The sequence below is a fragment of the Heterocephalus glaber genome, unplaced genomic scaffold (assembly GCF_053883595.1).
Source record: "Heterocephalus glaber isolate CG9 unplaced genomic scaffold, H.glaber_assembly_v1.0 deba00001504, whole genome shotgun sequence".
In the NCBI taxonomy this organism is placed as follows: domain Eukaryota; kingdom Metazoa; phylum Chordata; class Mammalia; order Rodentia; family Bathyergidae; genus Heterocephalus; species Heterocephalus glaber.
This window is the reverse complement of record NW_028258324.1, coordinates 43428455-43448649: the sequence shown is the minus strand read 5'-3', so window position 1 is coordinate 43448649 and position 20195 is coordinate 43428455. Positions and strand designations below refer to the sequence as shown.

The 20195-nt window shown below is 37.8% G+C and overlaps 1 pseudogene; it reads left to right on the top strand.

Moving 5' to 3' along the window:
* Positions 1-9637: 9637 nt before the first annotated feature.
* Positions 9638-11115, top strand: LOC101713718 (autophagy-related protein 13 pseudogene; annotated as a pseudogene).
* Positions 11116-20195: the final 9080 nt, after the last annotated feature.

Here is a 20195-nt window from a genome sequence, read left to right as displayed (position 1 = left end):
CTTACCTCTAGCCCTCCCACTTCCTTCCCCTTTGCCCCTTTTCTTCCTATTTCACATTACCTATTATACATTTAGTCCTTATTTACACTTTCAGTTTCTCACACCAGAGAAATGATTCAGTATTTACACATGTGTGCCCTATTTATTTCACTTAAGAGTATCACCTCAATGTGGATCCACTTAGCTATAAATGTTTCTAATTTCTCATTTTTTATGGCTCAGTAGTGCTCCACTTTATAAAAAAAACCCACATTTTCTTTATCCAGTCTCCAGTTGATGGGCATTTGGGCTGTTTCCAAGTTTTACCTATTACAAACTGTGCTGCTATGAACATGGGCACACATATATCACTCTGGCATGATTCTTTTAATTCTTTGGGGAAGATCCCCAGCAGAGGAATAGCAGGGTCAAATGGGACTTCCAGTCCTAGTTCTTTGAGGTATCTCCATACTGATTTCCACAGTGCTTGCACCAGTCTACACCCCCACCAGCAGTGGAGCAGGGTTCCTCTTTCCCCACAGCCCTGCCAGCATTTGTTATTGGTGCATTTCATGATAGCAGGCATTCTTTCTGTAGTGAAGTGGAATCTCAGCGTTGTTTTCATTTGCATCTCTTGAATGACCAGTGATGTTGAACATTTTTTCATGTATTTATTTGCTATTTCTACTTCTTTGTGTGAGAAATGTCTGTTCCTTTCAGATGCCCATTTTCAGATTGGGTCTTTAAATTTGGGAGGTCTGATCTTTTTAAGTTCTATATAGATTCGAGATAGTAGATCTTTGTCTGAGGAAAAGCAGGTGAAGATTTTTCCCCACATTGTGGGTTGTCTCTTCACACTGCTGGTGGTTTCTCTTGCTGTGCAAAAGCCTTTTAATAAGAAGAGATCCCACTTGTTGATTGTTTATGCTAGTTCACAGGCAACTGAGGTTTTGTTCATAAAATCTTTTCCTACACCGATGTCTTCAAGGGTTCTACCTAACCTCTGATCCAACTGGTTCAGACTTTCTTTTTAATATTTAGATCTTTAATCCATTTTGATTTTAGTTTAGTGCATGGTGAGAGATATAGGTCTAGTTTTAATCTTTGGCAAGTTGAAGCCCCATTTTTCCAGCACCACTTATTAAAGAAGCTATCTTTTCTCCAGTGAGGGTGTTTGGCTCCTTTATCAAAGATGAGATGGCTGAGTTGCCTGGCTTTGTTTCTGCATCTTCTAATCTGTTCCACTGGTCCTCATGTCTGTTTCTTTGCCAATACCATGCTGTTTTTATCACAGTAGCTTTGTAGTAGAGTTACAGGTTGGGGATTGTGATACCCCCTGCCATGTCTCTGTTACCTAGAATTGCTTTTGCTATTCTGGGTCTCTTCTTGTTCCAAATGAATTTTTGGATTGTTTTATCAAGGTCCATGAAGTATGCTGTTGGGATCTCAATTGGAATTGCATTAAATCTATATAGCAGTTTTGGAAGTATGGCCATTTTCACTATATTAATCCTTCCTGCCCAGGAGCAGGGGATGTCTGTCCATATTCTAATATCATCTTCAATCTCTCTTTTCAGAGTGCTATAGTTTTCAGAGAAGAGGTCTTTGATTTCTTTTGTTAGGTTGATTCCTAGGTATTTCAGTTTTTTTGGATGCTATTGTGAAAGGAATTATTTGCCCTATTTCTCTCTCAGTGAGTCTGTCATTTGTGTAGAGGAAAGCTATTGATTTTTGTGTGTTGACCTTGTAACCAGCTACTTGACTGAATTTGGTTATTAAGTCTAGAAGACTTTTGGTGGAGTTCTTGGGGTCTTCTCTATAGAGTATCATGTCATCTGCAAATAATGACAATTTGACTTCTTCATTTCCTATCTTTATTCCTTTTATTTCTTTCTCTTGTCTAATTGCCTTGACTAATGTTTCCAGAACTATATTGAACAAGAGTGGTGATAGTGGACATCCTTGTCTTGTTCCTGATTTTAGTGTGAAGGATTTCAGTTTTTGACCATTTAGTATGATATTGGCTGTTGGTTTTTCATAGATAGCTTCTATCAGTTTGAGGAAGAGACCATCTATTCCAATTTTTTGTAGGGTTTTTATCATAAAAGCATGTTGGATTTTGACAAATGCTTTTTCTGTGTCTATTGAAATAATCATATGGTTTTTGTCCTTGGCTCTTTTGATATAGTGTATTACATTAATTGATTTGTGTATATTGAACCATTCCTGCATCCCTGGGATGAATCCCAATTGATCAGGGTGTATGATCTTTTTGATGATCTTCTGCATTCTGTTTGCCAGTATCTTATTAAGGACTTTTGCATCTATGTTCATTAGTGAGATTGGCCTATAGTTCTCTTTTTCATTTGGGTCTTTCTCTGCTTTGGGGATCAAGGTGATGCTTGCTTGCAGGAATGAATTTGGGAGTATTGCTTCCCCTTCAATTTCATTGAAGAGTTTAAACAGTAGTGGCAGCAGTTCCTCTCTAAATGTCTTGTAGAATTCAGCAGTGAAGCCATCAGGGCCCAGGGTTTTCTTAGGTGATAAGTTTTTAATTACGTTTTCAATTTCATTGGTTGATATTGCGTTGTTCAGAGTTTTTAGGCCTTCTTTGTTCAACTTTGTTAATTCATATGTATCTAGGCATCTGTCTTTCTTCTGTGTTGTCCATCTTATTGGCATATAGGTTCTGGAAGTAGGTATTGATGATCCTCTGGATTTCTCCTGGGTCTGTTGTAATTTCACCCTTTTCATTCCTACTTGCATGGATTTGGGCCTTTTCTTTCCTTTTTCTGATAAGGTTGGCTAAAGGTTTGTCAATTTTGTTGATTCTTTTGAAGAACCAACTCTTGGCTTCATTGATTTTTTGTATTGTTCTCTTAGTCTCCATTGCATTGATTTCTCCTCTCATCTTTATAATTTCCTCCCTTGTATGAGCTTTGGGGTTGTCCTGCTCTTGTTTTTCTAGAAGTTTGAGGTTCAGCATCAGTTTGTTTAATTGGGTTCGTTCTGTTTTCCTAATATGTGTATTCACTGCTATGTATTTCCCACATAAGACTGCTTTCATTGTGTCCCACAGATTCTGCTATGTTGTATTGTCATTATAATTTAATGGAAGGAACTGTCTGATTTCTTCTTTAATTTCCTCTGTGACCCATTAGTTATTCAGAAGTGTGTTGTTCAATTTCCACATGTTTATGAAATTTTTTGTTTCTTTTGCTATGGATCTCCAATTTCATCACACTATTGTCTGATAATGTACAAGGGATAACTTCAATTCCTTTGCACTTGCTTAAACATGTTCTATGTGTGAGTATGTGGTCTATTTTGGAGAATGACCCATGTGCAGCTGAGAAGAATGTGTATTCTGATTTTGTGGGGTTGAAGACTCTGTAAACATCTGTTAAGTTCATTGTTCAAGAGTTTGATTGAGTTCTAGTATTTCATTACTTATTTTTAGTCTAGTTGATCTATCTATTTGTGACAGTGGGGTGTTGAGGTCCCCCACTACAATTGTATTAGTGCATATATGAATTTTCACGTCTATTAGTATTTGGTTTATATAGTTGGGTGCACTAGTGTTTGGTGCACTAGTGTTTGGTGCATAGATATTTATGATTATCATCTCTTCCTGTTGGATTGTTCCCTTTACCAGGATGTAGTGTCCTTCTTCGTCTCTCTTAATCAGTGTTGGTTTGAAATCTACTTGATCTGCAAAGAGGATAGCTACTCCTGCTTTTTTTCAGGTTCCCGTAGCATGGAGTATTGTTTTCCACCCTTTAACTTTCAGTCTATGAGTTTCCTTTTGAATTAAGTGTGTTTCTTGTATGCAGCATATTGTTGGATTTTGCTTCTTGACCCATTCTGCCAGTCTATTTCTTTTGATTGGTGAATTGAGACCAATAACTTTGATGGTTATAACTGAAACATATTGACTTGTCATTGCCATGACTTTTTCTTTTTGTTGGGTTCTCCCCCTTTCCATTTAATTTCTTGTCATGCTAGATGGGTTCATTCTGCTTTGCTTCCTGGTGTTGTGATCCTCCATGTCTGTTCCTAGGATATTGTGTCAAATTCTTTGGAGTGCTGGTTTGGTATTCATGAAGTTCCTAAGGTGCTCTTTGTCATGAAAGTATCTTATTTCTCCATCCATTTTGAAAGATAGTTTTTCAGGGTACATCAATCTGGGTTGGAGGAAGTTTTCTTTTAGGGCTTGGAATAAGTCCCTCCAAGCTCTTCTTGCCTTGATGGTTTGTGTTGAGAAGTCTGCTTTGATTCTGATGGGCTTGCCTTTGTATGTGATTTGTTTCTTTTCTCTAACTGCTTGTAGAACTTTGTTCTTCTGTTGAGTTTCTGGAATCTTAACAATTATATGCCTATGTGTAGATTTTTTTTGATCAAGGCTATTTGGAGTCCTATATGTCTCACTTATCTGTATGTCAAGCTCTTTTCCCCTGCTTGGGAAGTTTTCTGCCATTATTTCTGTGAAGAGATTTTTTATGTCATCTGCACTCTCTCTTGTTTCTTCATTGACTCCAATCAGTTTTATGTTACTCTTCTTTGCATCATCTAGCAGCTGCTGGATTGATTTCTCATGTTCCCTTATAATTTTGAAGCAATATTTCTTTTCCTGGTGACTAATTGCAATCTTATCTTCTATATCTGAAATTCTGTCCTCACATTGGCTCATTCTGCTGTGTAGACATTCAATGGAGTTTTTCATGTCCTGCAAATCTATTTGCGTCTCTTTTATGGATTCCATTTGTTTCTTATGTTGGGATTCCATCATGTTCCTGAGCTCCTCTCTAGATTTATTAATCATATCTTGAGCTAGGGGCACATTTCTCCTGTTATCTGAGAAATTATTTCTGATTTCATTTTTTCCAGATCCCCTTTTGTTGCCAGTTCAATGGGTCCAGATGCTTGAGTATCAGAGTGTTCCATCTCATTTCCCTTTGAGGTTGCTGTAGGTGTTCTGGAAGTGTGGTTTTGAGACTTATTGAAGTGTTTTCTCATTTCAACTGAGGTGAGGGCTCTTGGTGCCTGCACAGATTACCTCTTCTGAGCTGGGAGAGGTGGAATAGGGGCCAGAAGCAGCAGTAGGGATGGTGGGCCAAAAGCCCTTTCCTGTGGGCTGGGAGCAGTGGGAGGGATGGTGTCCAGCAAGCCACTTCCTCTGGACCAGGAGCAGTGGGACGGTGATTCAGAAGCCCCTACCTCTGGGCCAGGAGCACTGGGCCTCAGTACCATGGTCTGGTGGTCTGGTGTCCTCTGCATCTTTGTAGTGTAGAACCAGGTGGCTGTACAGAGGAGCGAGTGTGGGGGTCCAGTGGATTTTTTCTGGGGCGTGGGCTGATTCTGGTGTTCAGCACTACTCAGGACCTTGGTAGGGTGTGCACAGAACTGCCTGTCTGGAGCAGGCTGATAAGATGTCTTCTGAGTGACTCGGGACCTCAGTAGGGCGTGCACAGACCTGCCTCTGACTATACTTTCTAAACTTCCACAGAAACATTAAATATTAAAAGCAACTCTGCCTTTCCCTTTTTTCCCCCTCTTCTTTCCAAAATAATTCAGTTCAAAACATTAAGGGAAGCCTCTTTGTTAGGAGGACGGGGCAAGTGGCCACTGAGATAAGGTTTTGAAAAGAACAGGGAGATCTGAGGTTCCATACAATATGGTGCAAGTGAGTGATGAACATGCAGATTGAAGAAGACACTACTGTAGGGTTTCAGTCATGATAATAACAATGGATTGGGAATGTTATTGAAATCTGAGGCAGATGAGGAAAAGATGTGAGAGGTGGTGAGATCTTCACTTACAAAGAAATAATTGATTCAATAGGTAATGTTACTTTGTTAGTGAGTAGATTTGCAAATGTGAGAAGTGAAGTCTAGAATAAAACTTGTATGTTTGACTGGATTGGGAAATACATCATTGATCTGATTTTGAAATTTTTATTTGTACATGTTGGCAGTACACAATCATTATATTTATTGTGGCAAGTTGCTACATGTCCATAAAACATATTAATTCTTTTTTGTCTCTATCCCTCCTGGCCCCCTCAATCACTTTGTCCCCCTTTCATTTGAAAAATATCTACCTGCATCCCATTATCTTTCTCTTATTTTGCTCTTTATTTACATTTTGGATTTAGCATACAACAGAAACCACATCTCATGCTTTTTAAATACAAGTTCATTTATAGTTAAAGATAGGCATATGTGTGTGTGTTGTGTGTTCACTAGTTTTGCACAACAAGAAAACCTTGGAGCCTCAAGAATCCAATAGGAATTAGCATACCTATAGACCAGATTTAAAAAATGCAAAAACTGTGTCTTTAGAGAAATGGAAAATTTCCAGAATAAAACAGAGAAGATAAGATTTGAGACTAAAATAACTCTTATTATGAAAAATACAGAAGTGTTCAAGGGGTAATTAGGAAATTTCCAAAAGGGACACACACACACACACACACACACACAAAAAAAAACAGTCTAAAGGTTTTCTTAGTGAACAATAATACTGGGATAATTTGAGCATCAACCAAGAGAAAAAAAAAATGACATGGGAATATGCTATACTATTTTAAAAATCAATAAAATGCATTTATATTGATCAATAAATACAAAATTTGTCATACTATAATGCTTACTAATAGATATAGAAGGAATGATTGAATTAAATCAACTGTGATACTGGTGTCTAATTCAGATAAGCAACAACAATAAATGCCACAGGCACTGAGTAAAAGTTTGATGATGAATGGTCCATTTACATAGTCTCCGCTTATCTTCTCACATAGGTCTTATTCATTACAAAGGAAAATTTGGCATCTACAGTAGAAAAACTTGGATAACAGCACATGAATCACATGAGCAAAATTAACAATTGAATTAAAGAGACAAATTACAAGGAAAATTGTGGACCACCACATAAGTGCAATTCTTGTCAAATATGCTTCACCAGAATCCACAAGTGAGGAAATATTAGGTGAACATAAATTTGGGAAAACTTTTACCAGATAATTAGCCTGTAATTTCTAAAGTTTCATAGTCATCAAAGCCAAAGAAAAGTCTCCAACACCCGTCACATTTGATGTAGACTTAAGAAGCAAGACAACAATATGCAATGGATGAAGTTTGAGTCTTTTTTCTCTACAGATGAAAGATTATTAGGTTCTGTGACTCATACATGAGTATTTTGACAATGTAAATTTTATTTCCTTATATATATTTAGTTTTACTTATTTTACTTATATGAGAGAATATTCTTTGTAGAAATTATTCACTAATGTGTTTTGAGTGTGAGGTACACTGCAAGTCATGCTAAAATTTTCACATAGCATGGGGATAAAAAAACAAAAAGACTTTATATTCTTTCTTTACTCTTTTTTGCTAGTTTTCCTCAAGTTTGAAGTTATTTCAACTTTAAAAGGTTAACCCAATAGCCAATAGAAAGAACAGAGATAATTTTGCTGGCAAATATTTTGAATCTTAAAGAACCAGTTCTTTAGAAGAATGAAGAGAGGTGTGGTACTAGAAGACTGTATTGCCAGCTACTTGAGAGGCTATGTTTATCCCCAAATGTTTGAGGACAGCCTGGGAAATGTACTGTTCCCAAGAAGCTCTCTTAAAGAAAAAAAGTAATGTTTGGCCAGGAGGAAGACACTGAAGATGATGCTCAGTAGTAGAGTCATAATGTCTGTGGTTCAATCTCCAATGTCTAAATACATAAATAATAGAAATGTTTAAAATGGAGAGTCAATGGTCTGGGACAAGTAAGAAGGCCTCTGATGATAGCTTTGAAAACTGAGATATGTGGGAAGTGATAAAAAGAATAATCATTAGACAAGACAGCTCTAGGGAAAATGTAATTAACTTATGCAAGTCAGATTTCAGGGAATAAAAAGATTTAAATTAGAAATATGGACTATGTGTTAATTATGAAATACGGTTACAAGTGTAACCTATAAAGACTGGGATGGACAGAGAGCAAGGCATAGTTAATCCAAAAGGGCAGGGCATGGGAAGCTATGAAAACAAGATCTTCGGTACAAAAGATGATCAGAATTAAGTGCAAACATTGCAATGGAAAGATTATCTGAGGCCTTTAACATGGGAGATTTAATTTGCCATCATGGAGAAAAAATAAAAATTAGCAGAATCTCAGTGGGTATGCAACATCTTAAGTCTCTCAGACTTCAATTGTGTTTAGGGAAGATTATATTTTCATTGTTATTAAATCAAAATTTGGCAGAGTCCCACTCACCATTAATTATTAACTGATTTGAATTTAAGAGATGAGAGAGGAGTAATGCATTGCCCTTAAATACTGATTTTAGTATTATAGTGGACTTGCAGGTGGCTATTGAACTTAAATAATACTTGACTTAAGTTCTAGTAATTGATGAATAAATAAAATAGTCATGGATTTGACCCCTATGTTTGCTGTTTCATGTGAAATTACTGATTATGCCACAATATCTGCTAAATTTTCCACCACTTATTGTTTACCTTTTCAATGAATATGTAACAATAGAGACATGTCTTTTGGAAGCTCACAACTGAATAACTGCACAATTTAAAGTCACTTTCCTTCATCACTGATACCTGAGGGAGATTTTTCAGTCATTTGTATTCCTACTATGCTTTGCAAAATTTAATTATACAATTAGTATTTTAGTTATGTAATTCTAAGTAGATTTTTTGAAACAAGGCAATATAGTTTTATTCACTTCTTTCTAATTTATCTCATTCCCAAGACATTACCATTTTATTTTCTTTTGCAGTCTAAACTTTGTCTTTGTCACTATTCCTTCACTACAAATAGACTCATCATGAGAGCAACAAGTATAATACACACCTCTCTTTATTATTATCATCATCATCATCTTAATTACCATTAAATCAGATTAGCTCACTTAATCTGGAAATTTCATGTTACTTACTATTAAATCCACCAGTTTCTCTCAAGAATATATAAAGTCATTTTGTCTGATATTTCTAATAACTTGATTGAACTCAGAATGAATGTAATCCAAGGTCAACAATAACATTTTCTGAAGGATTTTTCATTTGTGACCCAAGATCATCATCAAGTGAATCTCTTTCTTAAAAGATAAAGTCATAACATAAAAATTATTCAGGAGTTTTAAATTTTATAACCTCTAAAATTATTACACTTCTAGTTGGGCATGTTGGCTCATGCATAATTCCAGTACTCAGAAGGCTGAAGCGGGAAGATCCTGAGTTAAAAGTCAGCCTTGGCTACATAGTGAGTTCAAGGCCAGCCTGGCCGACATGTTAAACTCCTTTAAACTTCAGCCTGTTTTTCTAGGATACAAGAAAAATGATATCCCGAACACTAACGATGGCGGCTCTGGGGAGCGACGGCTGCTGAGTTAAGGCAGGAGTGATCGCTTGACCGAAGAGAGGAGCCCTGAAGAAGACAAGACGTGAGTGTGACAACTTGCTCAGTCCGGAGAGCAAAACGCCTGGAGACTGCGAGCCAGGAGCCTCCTGAGGCTTGAGGTGTCTGTCTTTGATCAGCTGTCATTGCAGTCCAGGGAAACAGAACCTCAGCCAGGAGGAGAGGCAGGCCGGCCCCGGGCCCCAGCCTCCGTAATGAGAGCTCCTAGCTGCTCTCTGTGCCACAGCTTCTCAGATGAGGGTGACTGTTGACTAGTGAAAAAGGAACCCAAGGTTCACGACTATCTTCTTACTGGCAGTGGAATGACCCGTGGAAACCTGCGATCCGTTCCCATTAATAAATCTCTGGATTCCTATAGGCAATGGAAACTGATCTCAATTCCCAGGACAGAAAGCACCTGGACAAGTTCATTAAATTTTTTGCCCTCAAGACTGTCCAAGTGATTGTCCAGGGTCGACTAGGTGAAAAGATTTCAACTCGTTCATCTTCATCCCCAACGGGTTCAGACTGGTTTAACTTACTGATCAAAGATAACCCGGAGGTCACCCATGAAGCAAAGAAGGCACTGGCAGGGCAGCTGCCTGCCATTGGGTGGTCCATGTGTGCAAAATCTCGCTCAAGACCTCAGAGGGAGATTCCATGGAGCTGGAGATTTGGTGTCTTGAAATGAACGAAAAGTGTGATAAAGAAATCAAAGTTTCCTACACCATATACAACAGACTGTCCCTGCTGCTCAAGTCCCTTCTTTCTATCACGAGGGTCACACCAGCCTACAGGCTCTCCAGAAAGCAGGGGCATGAATATGTCATACTGTACAGGATATACTTTGGGGAAGTTCAGCTGAATGGTTTAGGAGAAGGCTTTCAGGCAGTTCGAGTTGGGACAGTGGGCACCCCTGTGGGCACCATCACTCTTTCTTGTGCTTACAGAATCAATTTGGCATTCATGTCCACCAGGCAATTTGACAGGACCCCTCCTACCATGGGGATCATTATCGATCACTTTGTGGACCACCCCTACCCCAGCTCTTCTCCAAGACACCCCTTCATCTACAGGATCGCTGGTGAGGATGCTGGTGGAGTGTACTTGTCGGTGGAAGACTCTCAGGAACTGTGCACCACTTCGTTCTCCACCTCCCCGCCATCGCAGCTGATGGTTCCTGGGAAGGAGTGGGGAGTGCCTGTCGCTCCCAGCCAGCCAACCCATGGTGCCCAGGCTGACCAGGAGAGATTGGCGATCCACACCCCTTCGGATGGGCCCCACTGTGCCTCCACACCTTCCAGCAGTGAGGGCACCGAAACCGTCTCCAACAGCAGTGAGGGCCCGGCCTACCCCCACAATGTCTTGGAGACCATCTTTGTCCGGAAAGTGGGGGTTTTTGTCAACAAACCCATCAACCAGGTGAGCCCCTCAGACTCCCCAGAAGCTGTGTCTCCTCTCCACAGCAGCCTGCACTCCGAGGGCTCCAGTGAGGGCAGCAGCGGCAACCCCCACGATGACTTCGTCATGATCGACTTCAAACCAGCTTTTTCTAAAGACGACATCCTTCCGATGGACTTGGGGACCTTCTACAGTGAGTTTCAGAATCACCCTCAGCTGAGCAGCCTCTCCGTAGACATTGGAGCCCAGTCCATGACAGAAGACTTGGACTCCCTACCTGAAAAGCTGGCTGTGCACTAAAAGAACTTTCGAGAATTTGATGCCTAACCCTGCAGTAAAGGTAGCCTCCAGTACCAGCAGCACCCCCTTTCTGTGGTCCCGGGGGCTAGAGCTGCTCCCATCCCTCTCGTGCTCCTAGCCAGGTGGACAGCAGGACGATTCTCTGGGGTGACCCTGAAGCCCCTCCCTTCCACCTCGTGGAGACCCTGTGACTGTGGCTGGGAGGACTCCCTCTGGCCTTGGAGAAGGAAGACACTTTGTAAAAAGGGCCTCTGCAGAGCCATCTGTGCACCCCACCCGTCACTGACTGCGTTACAAAGGGTATTGACCACTTCTGCTTTCTGCCTGCCTGTCCTGGCCATCAACCACTTGACATTCTCGCTGTTGGCTGAGGTGGTGCAGGCAGAAAGAGGAACCAGGCAGTGCCAGGAGGAAGAGGGGGTCCTGGGGCTGTCTCTCCCCAGCTCCCAGGCCTGGCTTCCTCTTGCTCTCTGCCCCATGCCTGTGTTTTTGGCAATATGATGGGCCTGCCTGCCTATAGTGACAACTCCAGTGGCAGTTGTCCCTCAGAACAGTTGTGCCAGGCCTTCCTTGGGGTCTGTGCAGCCCTGGTGGCTGCCTGTGCCTAGCTCCTCAGCTCTGAATCCCATGTCCCTAGGATTCTGTCATCCAGAGTCCCGGTGAAGGTCTTTCCTTCCCCTCCCTCCCCTTTGCTGCTCCTTGGTTATAGGAATGGTACATATTTATTAGTTTCAGAGAAATCAGATATTTTATAGAGAAAACCCACTGGAGGTAGCTGTTTCCTTGGGGCGGAGGCCTGCTGCTCAGGAAGGTCCCCAGAACCCTGTCTGCTGCTCTGAGGATCTCCCTGCCCCTGTGCACAGGGCAGGAGCCAAGAACGGGCCAGCGGAGACCAGAGCCCCAGCTCAGGACCACCCCATCCAGGATTGGCTTTCCTGGCGTCACTCAGTCTCTCAGCTCCTGTCCAACTGTGTCAGTTCCGGAAGCCCAGGAAGTCTTGGATGGTAATGTGAGGATCCAGAGTGGTGCCCCCTGCAGTGCCTAGGGGGCATTGCATGTGGCTGGGGCGCCTTCTGATCCTCCTGCTGCTTGGGTGTGACACTGCCCTGGGCTGATCCCCTGTGGAGAAACTAAAGGTGGGCTGGCACCTGACTGCAACTTTCAGGTGCTCACCTGAGTCGATCAGGTGCCCACCTGCTAGCCCAGGCTGCTGCCCTTGTACTCCCTGGCAGCAGCTGTTCTTCAGTGGGGCAGGCAGCCCTTGATTGCTTGTCAGTGAATTGCATGTGACACCCTTCCCACCCACAAGGCTAGCTCTGAGGCAGAGCAGGCTCTGAGGGGAGACCTGGCTGTGCCTGCTTCCGCTGCCCCAGGAAAGTCACATTGGTGGTGGCCAGCTGGCCCTCCTGCTTCAGCCAGGGTGCATCCACAGCAGCTGTGGAACCAGTCAGATGCCCCAGCTCCAGCCTGGGCCAGGGAGCCTAGCCAGCCACCACCCTCTGCCTGAGGCTTGCATGAAAATGGTGGTCCCCACTGTCCTCTGCTGCCCTGATTATGGCCTCTATGGGCCCCAGCCGTTCTCCAGGATCCCATCCATGAAGAGGCCAGGGAAGTTGAGCCCTGACCTTGAGCTGGGCCAGGAGGAGCAAAGCGATGTCAAGGCTGGTCCCAGCCCTCAGCCCCATGTGACAGAGCCCTAGACCAACTCCCAAAGTGCCCACCAGGGCCAGGACCCATCTGTCTCCAGTTGGCACAGTTCCTCCTCCTCCAGCCTCCTTGGGAAGTAACTGAGCTGTACTTCAAAATGTATTCAGAGATTTCCAATAAAGGTTTTTCTGTACTTTAAAAAAGCGAAAAAAAAAAACCAAAACACCAAAACAAACAAGAAAAATAATATCCCCTATTATGCTTACAAGGATTAAATAATATAATGTCCACAAAATATTATGTTCCCTGTCTTTGAGTAAAGGATGACTGAATATGTTTTATTTTGAATATTTTGAAAATAGTAAAATTGTGTACTGGTACAGTGATTCTCAGCTATGGTTACTACACAGCACACAATACAATCTTCTGAACAGAAAAATTTCTTTTTTTCACATTGCAACATTATTGGAATCTATACAATGATAATTGCAACTCTACAACATATAGTTTTTGTGTGAAAAATAGGGTGAACTTTCAAAGTAAAAGAAAAATTAGAATAAAACCTACATTGCTATTAGTCACCCTCAAAATACTCCTCCTTTCTTCAAACGTACTTTTCCCATTATTCTTACCAGTTTCTGAAGCACTCCTGAAGATCTTTTCCTCAGTCTTCAGTTGTGCTGTTGTGGCTACCTCAATGTCTGGAATTGATTCAAAATATTTATCTCTTGTGGTCATTTTTACTTTGACAAAGAGCCAGAAGTCAGGTAGTGCTAAATCCAGTCAAAAAGATGGATGAGGACCGGCCATAACGTTTTTACAAGCATGCCTTTCCACTGGAAGGCTCTTGACCGCAGCATTTACTATATTATTTTCACACCTCCTAAAGACACTCACAACAGAATACTTCAGAATTGCTTCAGAAAATTGCAAGAATGATTAGATAAGTATGCTTTAAGAGAAAGGGAGTATCTTGAGGGTGATTAGTAGTAATGCATCTTTTGTTGTAATTTTTTTAAAATTTAAGAACTCACCATATAATTTGACCATCTCATGTAAGTCCAAAAAACACATGAGTGCCATGAGTTTTGGTAAAAATATTGTGTGGAGACTTTGAAGCTGGCTGAATTGAAAGGCTATGTGTAGCATGTTTAATGGATACTATATACAGTTGTAGTAAACGTCAAAAAATAATTCAATATCATGTTTAACTTTAAAAGATAGCAATATTTAATTTTAATATAAAATACTGGGACGATATTTTTTTCTAGTCTCCAAATCAAAATTTCAACAATATAACTTTCAAAGAGAGAGTTTATTTTCATCTCCAATGTTGAGAGGTTCTGTATGAAATATTAGAAAATGTTGACAATGATGGAAAGCTTTTATGTGTCCCACGTGAAGTGAAATATTATGGCATATAGTTGTTTATTTCAGGTCTACTTCTAAATAATTTCACAGTTTTATTGTAGTCCATAAAATATAACTTTAAGAAAATCCATGTCCTGCACTGCTTTGTAGACCACATCCTATCTTAACTTTGGTAGGGTTGTTTTATTCAGAAATCATTTCTTTTATATTTCTTATGTTTTGAAAACTTTGTATTTAAATTGGGGACTTTGAAATAATGTTATAAAATCTAAATTATAATTCTTTAAAAATAGCCCCTAAGTTAAATTCAAGTATCATAATATTTATTGGCTAAATAAGACTTTATTTATATATTTTATGAGACTAAAAAGATATTGATTATGCTGATGGTTAATTAAAATTTATAATAGAATGTACTTGGCTCTTGAAAATGATTATATTATTGAAAAAACCTCTGTGCTTTGGCATATATTTGGTTTGTTTCTTACTGTTATTCAAAAATTTTTGAATTACTACTAATCATTAAGATGTTTCATTATAATATGTTTGTCTGATTTAAGGTAAAAAAATAACTGTATTGGGTGTAATTCCTAAACCAAGGTTGAAATTCCTTTTTTAGGAGGGTTTCTTTCTATGCAACTCATAGTAAATGATCAGTTTATAAACAATTTAGCTACATTTTTTGCATTTCTTTATTATACTAATTTCAAATATACTTATGATAAGCATTATACTTAAGTTTTAAATTTCTATGGATGTTGAAAATTTGTTGCATTCAAATATACAAACAGTTGGCTAAAAACCTTTACATAATGTGGCTAAAAGATTAAAATGTAGTAAGTTTAAAAGCAAGTTAGTTATTTTAAAAAATTAGACTAAAATACATCAAGATAAAATAAAGGCAAGATTTTAGAAAACTCAATTAACTAGGTGCAAACACTGGGGTGATCACTTGACAGAAACAATATATAGGGCTACTTTTTGAATAGAATAGCAATATAGATTTATATTAATTCATATTCTAACTTTAATCAATTGTATTGCATATTACCTACCTTAATTTATATTAATGATATATTCGGAGTCACTGCATCAATTTAACATGTGGAAATTTAATTGTATTTGATAGTGTATCCCACTTTCATTATTCTTCTGTTAGTTCTAACAATGTGGACTCATTGGTGCTTGCAATGAAATAGAGAATCATTGCTTGAGAGCAAAACAGCATGTTCTTACTGTTCCTGTGCTTGCCTGCGTTCCTTTCTTCATTCCTACACTTACATTGCACATCCTAGTAATTATTACACAGTAATAATATGGCATTTCAAATATTGAATGTACATCATATCTGTGTGAAAAGATATTTTTAAAAATGAAGAAATCTCATTCCAAGCAATAACTTTGAATCCTAATTGAATAAAATTATCTCCCTCAAAAAGACCTTTTCTCAATAGCAGAACCATGTTACAACATTTTTATTCAATTACTGCTATTTTTAGTATTGTTCTTTATTGAATTGCATTACCTCAAAATTCATATGTTGCAGTCTCAAAACCCCAAAGTTACAGTATTTGGAAATAGGCCCTTAAAAAGATAGTTAGGTTAAACAAGATTGTGATGATAGAATTATAAGACTTCTGATTTTATAAGAAGGGAGAAAGACTCCAAGGTGGACCATGGCCATGAGAAGACATGGGGTGAAAGCAGCCATCTGTAAGCCAGGGAGAGAAGCCCAAGGAGAAAAACCTTCTATGCCTTCTATGATTTTTTTTCTGATTTCCAAAATTCATAAGTGTAAGGAATTAACTTCTACAGTTTAAGTCAACCAGTCTTTGGTATTTTGTTATGATAGGCCGTATGACTAACAGAATTATACCTTTGGATTTCAACAATAACATGTTGGGAGGTTTTTTTTAAAATTGATATATAAGTACCTACATAATAATTTTCATTTTGCTGCTTGGCTCACAAATCCTAAAACTTTTACTACCTGGCGTTTAACAAAATAAGTTTACAACATTTTCCCTAAAGTGATGGTTATTTTTACTGGACTTTCATAAGGACTTATCTGTTGTTTTAAAATTGCATTTATTACAATTTACCTTCTACTTTATTCTATGTGCATACATGATGTAAGGACATTTCAAAGGTCCTATTTCTTAATACTCTCATATTGGGGGTTAGGATTTCAACATATAATTTTTGGGTGAACATTTAGTTCACAACAATAGCAAACTCATAATTGTTAGTTTGTTTGGGAGAATGTAGGCTCATTTTCATTGCTCTAAAGTCCTGTGTGGTTAACATTAATTTTGTTCTCAAAAAGTATCTGATGTGCACAATAAGTTGTGTGGACAAACATGTTGCACAGTACTTGGAGGGTAGGAAACTAAAATGTAACTTTCTCTCAGTTTAGAACAGCCACAAAAGTGCACAGACTTTCCTTACTAATCCATTTTAACACAGAGTCTTAAATCTGTAATTTTGAAACAAAAGGAATTATTCTCAGTTAATTTGGTTTTATGATTTTATATACATTGTTTTCTTTCCAAAGCCAGTCATCTTCTGGCCTTGCATGTAGTCTCTGAGAATGTCTTACCTACAGAAAATATATTCTCCTGTTTTAAATAACATTCATTCTCAGAAAGCATAATCTTCCATGGGAAAGATTATTTAAATTTCTCATTAGCTCCTGAAGTTTTATTGATTTCTCAAATTTTTTGTTAACTTTTACCCAAGAAAATTTAATTCCCCATTTGACACATCCTCTGATTTAAATACATGTATAGTGATTAAATGCCTCAGACATATTATGTCAATATACTAAAGTGAAAACATGTATTCAAAATATATCTTCTAATTTAAATGTCATTTCATAATTGTTGTGATCTCTATGTTTTCTCATGGTCATCTAACATTTTTGTAATCTCCAAAGAGAAACTAAGCAGAATAGAATTAAATCAATGTCCTGTGAATGTATAAGTTGTCACAACTTGGCTACTACAACCACTCTTTTTAATTTAGGTTAAAGATTTTTATTTTTTGTAAATGAGTAATAAAGTCAATTTGTTAAACAGAAAAAATAACTATGCTATAATTAGAATACATTTGCAGGAATTTTCTAGTTGAGATCTAAAATGTCCTGCAGAAGTCTCATGTATTCAGAAATGGGGTTCAGGAGGCGATTGGATCAGGGGAACACTGTACTCATCAGTGCATTAATCATTAATGACTTCATAGCTGAATGTGCTATTAGAAGGTGGGGCCCAGCTGGAGAAGGGTGGTCGCCAGAGTATACTTTTGCTCTAATTATTGTCTGTCCTTGCTTGCTGGCTTCTACGGTTTGAGAAGCTTTCTTTGGCCATGCCCTTCTACCATGATGTTTCTGGTTTAGAGCCAGGTGACTATGGACTGAAACCTTTGAAATCATGACCCAAACTTTCCTCCTCTAAGTTGTAGGTGTCACATGTATTTTCCAGCAGCAATTCTGACTAACAAAAGGAATAAGGATTATAAAACAAGATGAACGATAATGATAAGAGAGAGGAGAATGGAGAATGGCTTTTGGACATTCTACTTTATCCTGCATGTAGAAAAAGAATGATAATATTTTATAGGTTTAAGATTCTTTATGTTATATTATTTTATTTTATAGTTTTAGAATTCTATATTCTGTGTCTCTATAAATGTTTGCAAAGTAGAAAAGAGCATGACACAGAAATCATTTTTATTTTGTTAACTTTGTCTTCCCCATTTTTACTGCTCCAATTATAATCTAAAAATTATTATTTTATAATGTATTTCCCACACAAGCATATAAAACATCAAAGTAATTTTGAAATTTTTTTCACGTTATCCTAACAATCCTATTTTAGAAAATTATATATATATATATATATATATATATATATATAATAAATCCAATGCCTAAATCTGAATATACAAATCTCAGCACTATGTTAAAACAAGAGTTGAAAAGGTCTGGTGACAAAAATCAAAAGTAGTTTTATACTATATAACAAAGTGTATAAATTATTGACATTTGGAGGGTTACATTATAGAGATTTTGGTTTATAATAATGAAAATACTCATTTCTACTGTTATAAGCTACTTTTTTTTGTACTGGGGATCAAACTTGGGACCTTGTGCTTGTGAAGCAGGCAGCAGCACCACTGAGCTATATCCTCAGGCCTAGCTACTGTTTTTGAAAACATAATATTATAGGAAGTTTAATGAAATAAAGCAATAAAGTACTCTTATGATAGGTTACGAATACAAATATTTGAATTAAATAAATATTAGTGGAAGAAAATCAATTGAATTAAATGTTTTGCATATTCAGTCTAAAATTGTAATTTGAAAATTAGATGTAATAAAAAAATGAAATGGAAATAGAGTAAGATAATAATCTATATTATCTGTAGGAAGTATAACACTGATTAATAGTAAAGTGTCTCTTGTTCAATGAAATGGCTGTGTCTGTGTGTATTAGTCACCTGTACATCTGTAGATTGAAGCAACACACTCTCTCCCAACATAAGATAATTTTTAGATATTTTTGTACGTATTCTTTGCACTTAGGAGGGAAATAAACCTGGAAAGTAAATTGCGAATTAAGTCTGACTACAAAGATACAGTAAAATAGACATAGGAGTAGAAATTACTGGGACAGAGAACAGAAAAATAATAGAGAGCAATCAACAAAAATAAAATTGTCTTGTATTTGTTCAGAATACCTAGAAATAAGATGAATGTTCACTTGTTGTGTGTTTATATTAATGTCCATTTTTTTTATCCTTTCAGAATGAAATGTTTTAAAATGTGGATCATTATTTCTATAGCTCAACCACATTGACAATTCATGTCTATTTGTGGATTTTTTTTTCCAATTTAGTTGCCTGAAATAATGTGGGCTCTTAAAATCTTCTCATTTTCTTTAATCACAAGTAGAAAGTATTACTTTTTACTCATGGAAGGTAGATGATCTTCCATTTTGACTATATACAAGGTCCCAAAATATTATAAGTAATTTACTTTATGGTATATATAGGATTCTCCAGTAAATAGAACGTGTGTGTGTGTGTGTGTGTGTGTGTTTGTGTGTGTGTACTTTAAACAATTAGCCTATGTTACTATGAGGGCAACCAATCTTGAGATTTGTAGTTGGCATGCTGGAAAGTAGCACATTCAAAGGTATAGTTTGTCCAGTCTGACAGGTTGAGACCCAAGAAAAGGAAGTGTTTTAGTTTGTGCCCAAAGACAGAAAATGTGTAATTTTTAAATCTAAATTTGAAGCTGATAACAGGGAATTCTCTCTCATTCATATTGTCCCTTTTAAATAGGTCTCATTTGATTAGATGAGATACATTCTCATTAGGCTGGGCATGTTAATTTCTATGATGAAGATGCAATCAGATGCAATGGAACACTCTTTACACAGGTGAACTGGTGGCCTCAGCAAATGAAATATTAAGTAAGGGGACAAAGAGAGAAAGAGAAGTGGGAAGAGAAGACAGAGAAGGATAAGGAGTATTTACAGATAAAGAGTTTTAAGAAATACAGAGATTAATGTAAAGATGTGATTTGGATTTAGTTTTCTAGACATTATTAGATAATTGAAAATTCAAACCCTGGGATATTTAGTGATATAAAGGAATAATTGTTAATTTTGTATGGATATGATTGTTTTAATAGTATAAAACACAAAAAGTCTTATAAAAATTTGGTTACGTACCTATGCTAGTGCTTTTTAGTTCATGAAATTCAAGAGAATCAAAAGTTACAGGGAGCTCAATCTAGAGTCTGCAAGTCAAGGTTCTCAAGTGGTCAGAAGGTTCTGGGAGACAGCATCAGGATCCCTTTGGTGTCAAATCCTGTGGGATTCTAATCCCACCATTTAGATTCCATACAACATGTCAGCGATTACCAGAGAAAATGCACAGCTTCAAGATTAACTGACTTATTCAACTCAATTAAATGCTATTTGTGGGACATTCTTTGCTATCCCCTGTGGATTTTAACATTCAATATTTAACAAGTATGCCTCGAGAGCACTCATACTGTTAGGAGCCAGGGAGAGGGTGGGGAA